This window comes from Belonocnema kinseyi, chromosome 2, assembly GCF_010883055.1.
Source record: "Belonocnema kinseyi isolate 2016_QV_RU_SX_M_011 chromosome 2, B_treatae_v1, whole genome shotgun sequence".
Lineage (NCBI taxonomy): Eukaryota > Metazoa > Arthropoda > Insecta > Hymenoptera > Cynipidae > Belonocnema > Belonocnema kinseyi.
The window spans coordinates 94,353,546-94,358,782 of NC_046658.1; the positions used below are offsets into that span (position 1 = coordinate 94,353,546).

General features: G+C 22.4%; 2 protein-coding genes across 8 annotated transcripts in view; one reads left to right on the forward strand and one right to left on the reverse strand.

Moving 5' to 3' along the window:
* Positions 1-5,237, reverse strand: part of LOC117168389 (mitochondrial 2-oxodicarboxylate carrier) — a 69,147-nt gene that overhangs the window by 20,377 nt on the left and 43,533 nt on the right. The window contains exon 1 of one of the 6 annotated variants that reach the window (XM_033354007.1): positions 3,485-3,625. The exons of 1 other annotated variant lie outside the window; for it this stretch is intronic. The gene's annotated coding sequence lies outside the window, so the exon portion shown is untranslated. 4 more of the 6 variants (XM_033354009.1, XM_033354013.1, XM_033354011.1 and 1 more) reach the window with 4 other exon arrangements.
* LOC117168388 (ectonucleoside triphosphate diphosphohydrolase 5) overlaps positions 1-5,237 on the forward strand; it is a 48,548-nt gene that overhangs the window by 20,009 nt on the left and 23,302 nt on the right. The gene's annotated exons all lie outside the window — the stretch shown is intronic.

The following is a 5,237-nucleotide window of genomic DNA, read 5'->3' on the forward strand; positions in this document are numbered from 1 at the left end:
TACCAATAACCTTCTTACCTTCATTTATTCGTCTATCTAATTCCTCATTTATCTTCCCGTCCCTAGTAAATAAGCTACCAAGGTATACGAACTTATCAACATTTAAAAATTTTAATATCAAATTAACATGTTTTTCCTTTTATTAAACAAATTCGTTTTGGTTTTTTTTTAATGGGAAAATAATTCTTTTAACTGAGAATTAAACTTTTTTGATTAAAAATTCAACTATTTGGTTGAAAATGTATCTTTATTAGAAATTAAACAATTTGGATGATTTTCTTTTTGCGTGCCTGAAAAATCGTTCATAGTTAAAAATTTATCTCATGATGAACATTTGTATTTTTTGGTTGAATTCAGCGGTTTTTGAGTAAAAAATAAAAAAGACGGACAAATAATAGTGAAGCGAAAGAGAAGTGGTTTGGATTTCTTGTTCTTTTTTCTCTGTTCAATTTTTTTGCATAATTTGGTTTTTTAAAGTTTATATTGGTTTCAAAAATTTAATTTCAAAAAATATAATCTTATAGTTAAAATATCTACTATTACATTTTTCGTTGAAACTTCATATTTTTCGATTAAAAATTGAATTACTTGGTTAAAAGATAAACTCTTTTGTGAAAAAAATCTATTTTTGTTGTTGTTAAAAATTCATCTCTTTGGTTGAAAATTGAACTTTTTTGTTTTGAAATTCGTCTTTTTATGGTTAGAATTTGATCTTTTTTAGTAGAATACTCCACTATTTGGTTGAAAATTCATGTATTTTCATGAAATTTTTTTATTATTATTATTGAAAAGTAATTTATTAAACTAGAAATTTAATTGCTTAAGTTTAAAATGTTTCTATTTTGTCAAACGTTTCCTTTTTGTAATGAAAATTAATTTTTTCAACAGAATATTTACCTAATCCAGTATAATATTTCATCGTTTTAGTATAAATTGAAAATTGAATTAAGCAATTGAATCAATAATTTATCTTTTTGGTTGCATATTCATTTTTCAACTGAAAATTTAACTTTTTTAAAATGAAAATTCAACTATTTGGTGGAAAATTCATAATTTTACTCTAAAAATCAACATTTGGGCTGATTTTTTTCCTATCTTTTCTGAAATTTTTTTCTTTTAGTTTAAAATTTTCCTCTATGCTGCATTTTTCGTTGAGAATTGATCTTTTTGGTTTAAAATTCAACTGTTTTTTAAAATTAGTTTTTGTTTGTTTGAAACGTTATTTTTTTAGCTCAAAATGTATCATTTCCAGTTGTAAAATTATCTAATATATTTGAAAATTGAATGTTCAAGTTCGCCTTTTTTAGTTTCAAATTCTACTGTTTGGTTGAAAATATGTTATTTTTTCATTGTTTAAAATTTTATCTTTTATTTGAATATTCCACTATTTGGTTAAAAATTCGTTTTTCTTTTTGATGAGAAATTTATTATACAAAAAATTTAATTAACTTTTAACTTAATTTAAAATCCACTATTTTGTTGAAAGTTTCTTTTTTGTATGAAAATTAATTTGAATATTCCATCGTTTTAGTTTAAATTAAAAATGTAATCTAATTATTTAATTAATTAAATTAAAAATTCATCTTTTGGGTTGGAAATTATTTTTTTTTATTTGCATAAATTACTTTTTATTGAGAAATTCAACTATTTGGTGGGAAATTCATAACTTTACTAGAAAATTCAACATTGGGCTAATTTTTGTTTTATCTTGCCCGAAAAGTTTTTCTGAGTTAAAAATGTTCCTCTGCTACTGCATTTTTCGTTGAGAATTTATCTTTTTGGGTTAAAAATTCAACTAAAACTCTTTGTTGAAAAGATGCATAATTTTGGTTCAAAATTCATCTTTTTGGTTTAAATTGCAATTTTTTTGTTTTGAAAATGAGTATCTTTTTTGGTTGAAACGCAATTCGTTTAACTGAAAATTTATCATTTATAGTTGTAAAAATATCCACTTTATTTGAAATTTAAAGTATATGGTCGCAAATTGGTATTTTTTAGTTACAAATTCTACTATTTTGTTAAAAATCTGTTTTTCTCTTTAAAAAGAAATTGATTAAACTGAAAATTTAATTATTTTGATTTAAAATTTCACTACTTTGTGGAAAGTTTCTTTTTTTATGGAAATTAATTTTTTCAACAGAATATTTTATTTGTAATTTAATAATTTATGGTTGTAGTTGAAATTAAAAATTAAATTAATTAATTAATTGAATTAAAAGTGTATTCTTTTGGTTTAAAACTAATTTTTTAATTAAAAATTTAACTATTTTACGTGAAAATGGATCTATTTGCTGAAAAATTTATAATTTTCATAGAAAATTCAACATTTTGGCTGATTTTTGTTCTCTCTTGGGCGAAGAATCTTTCTTAGTTAAAAATTAACCTCTTTTTGAAAATTTGTATTTTTTGGTTGAATTCAACATTTTTATATTAAAAACGAAAATCTTTTTGTTAAAATATCTACATTTTTCGTTGAGAATTTATCTTAATCGGTTAAAAATTCAACTACTTGGTTTAAAGTAAAACCAATTTCGTGGAAACGATTAATCATTTTTGTTCAAAATTCATCTTTTTCATTTAAAATGCAGGTATTTCACTTGAAGGTTCATCATTTTTAATTGAAAATTTATCCACTGTATTTGAAAATTCGTTGTTTTTTTACTTAATTTATTTAACCGAAAATTTAACAACTTCACTTTTGGCTGAAATAGCGTGAATTTCCTTAAAAATTCTTTTTTAGTAGAAAATTAATCGTTTTGGTTTAAATTTTAAATATTCCATTTCAAGGATAATAATTTTATTTTAAAATTCATCAATTTGGTTTAAAATTATACTGTTCGCTTAAAAAAATTGTTTTCAAGTTTAAAATTATATTTTTTTAAGTTGAATTTTTTTGAACTGAAAACATAACTATTCCACTTTTGATTACAAATTTATATTTTTTAGTTTAAAATTCAACTATTTGGTTGAAAATTTAAGCATCTATCTTTTTGCATATACAATATTTTTATTTGGAAGTTTAGAAACTACAAGCGTTATTAAATTAATTAAATATTAAATTATACTAATAATAATTTAATTAAATAATTAAATAAATCTTCTTTAAATAAATTTTACTTCAAAAAATATATTTCCCTATTTTCGTGTTAAATGAATTTTAAGTCCGTAAAGATAAAATATAAATTTCTTTTAATTATCACTCATATTCATGGACTTTAGGAACAAATTCAAGAAATTGTCACGTTAAGAAATTATTTAACCTTTAATAAAGTGACATTTACAAATGAAAAAACAGTTAATAATTTTATATATCTTGAATAGTACTATTTTCACACATTTAAATATTTACAAAAACTGCAAAAAACTATTATTTATAATAAATTCACAAAATCGTATACAGAGTTCGAGTTGATTATTAAAAAAAGCGAAATACTTGAATAAATCTGTACTATAAAAAATGATACCTCGAAAAATCTTGACATACCTGGAAAAAACCTGGAATTGTCAAGGAATTTCTGCGTCCAGCTTATGACTTGACACTCTGATTAATAATAACAATCATATCCAAAGAAGAAATCTAAAAATAGTTTGGTATTTTCCAAGCAATATATTTATATTGCAAAAATACTGACTTATCACTTGTGACGTGTTTCCTTTTCTTTCCAGGCGAAAGTTCACAATTCAGATTATGAATGATGCATGTAATGATTTTCCCGGCCAGGTCGTTAACATTAATAAACAGATTAGCGATTATTCACTATTTCAAAACATAAATACAACATTGCATTTTGAGAAACAGCAAAGAAGTTACAAATGTCACATCGAAGTGCGGCAGATATAATATTCGGGAGTACTCTACTTACTGAGAGGAGAATCTATTTTTGAAACCATAGAAATTCTAACCTCCGGACGAGTTTCTTAGTCTGAGTTTTCCATTAAACTGCTGATATAAAAAGTATAATCTCATACTACAAGAGCTCTCCAGAAGATTTAAAAATTTTTTTAAAGAATTGTTTACATAGCCGATTATCTTTTATTGATGTGCTCAATTTTATTCACTTTTTACTTTTTTTTATTATTATTTGGTTTCTGTTTATTCACTGGTTTCTAGGGAGACTTTAATGTAATTATTAAATAATTGTTAATGTTAACGTTATTTTTTAGCCAAGTATGAAGATCGTAATTGTATTTACCTTTCTTAGGTGTGATGTTCATGGTTGTGATAAAATCCTCCTGATAAGAATTCTCAAGTTTTAGTTTTCATGTTATCTCTCTATCTTGTAGAATGAAAGTTTCGCTTTTGAATATTCCAAGGGATCGAATTTAATTTAGCTTCTTGGTGAGGATTAAAATTACTTCTTTAAACAAATTATTTCAGTTTAAATGTATGTTTATTGTCATAAATCAAAAAGGGCTAATAATAAATATTGACATTTTTGGATTTAATTATATTTTTACTTTTGGGCTTTTATTGGAATAGTAGCACAGAAACAATTTGAAAATAAATTATTAAACACTTTTTAATACTATTCGTTTAAACAAAATTTTAATTAATAATTACGGATTTCGAATCAAAAGTGTTTAAAAGTTGGAAAAATATATGGACGATTTTGAATTGAAAATGTACCAAATCAAACAATTTTAGATCAGGTAAAATAAAAAAATCCAATATTTCGAACGGAATGAAACAAATTTGAACGTGTATGATTGCAGATAAAAATGTTGAAAATTGGACAATTTTATTCAAAAGGTGTTGAAATTGTATCCATTTTAATTTAAAGCGTTCAAAATCAAATAATTTTATATTAAATAAATAAAAAATAATTAATAAAATAATTATTATAAATAAAATTACTTCAAAACTTTACAAAAATTAATACATTTTAAAGTAAAATTATTTGTAATTATAGTGATTTTACTAATCTTTTTTTATTTTGTTATTATTATTTATTCGATTTAAACTTAACTTTATGCATATATTTATTCATTTATTCAAATGATTCAATTCTATAATATAAAATTATTTGATTTTGACCGCTTTAAATTAAAAATGATACAATTTCAACTTTTTTTAAAATAAAATTGACCAATTTTTATCATTTTTATCTGAAATTATACACGTTTAGATTTTTTTCATTCCATTCGAAATATTATTATTTCTTTATTTTATACCTGATCTAAAATTCTTTGATTTGGAGCGTTTTCAATTCAAAATCGTCCATGAATTTTTTTATTTG